The sequence below is a fragment of the Sapajus apella genome, unplaced genomic scaffold, assembly GCF_009761245.1.
Source record: "Sapajus apella isolate SASKATOON/1434 unplaced genomic scaffold, GSC_monkey_1.0 scaffold87, whole genome shotgun sequence".
Lineage (NCBI taxonomy): Eukaryota > Metazoa > Chordata > Mammalia > Primates > Cebidae > Sapajus > Sapajus apella.
The window spans coordinates 2,299,426-2,299,700 of record NW_022437027.1 but is presented as its reverse complement, the minus strand read 5'-3'; the positions used below and the strand labels follow the sequence as shown (position 1 = coordinate 2,299,700).

The following is a 275-nucleotide window of genomic DNA, read 5'->3' as shown; positions in this document are numbered from 1 at the left end:
TTCTTTCTTTCTTTCTTTCTTTTTCTTTCTTTCTTTCTTTCTTTCTTCTTTTCTTTCTTCCTTTCTTCTTTCTTTCCTTCCTTCTCTTTCTTTCCTTCTTTCTTTCCTTCCTTCCTTCCTTTCTTTCTTTCTTTCTTTCTTTCTTTCTTTCTTTCTTTCTTTCTTTCATCTTTCTTTCTTTCTTTCCTTCTTTCTCTCCTCTTCCTTCCTTCCTTCTTTCTTTCCTTCTTTTCTTTCTTTCTTTTCTTTTTTTTTTTTTTTTTTTTTTTTTTTGA

General features: G+C 28.4%; 1 pseudogene; it reads right to left on the bottom strand.

Moving 5' to 3' along the window:
• Nucleotides 1-275, bottom strand: part of LOC116534375 — a 14,993-nt pseudogene that overhangs the window by 1,762 nt on the left and 12,956 nt on the right.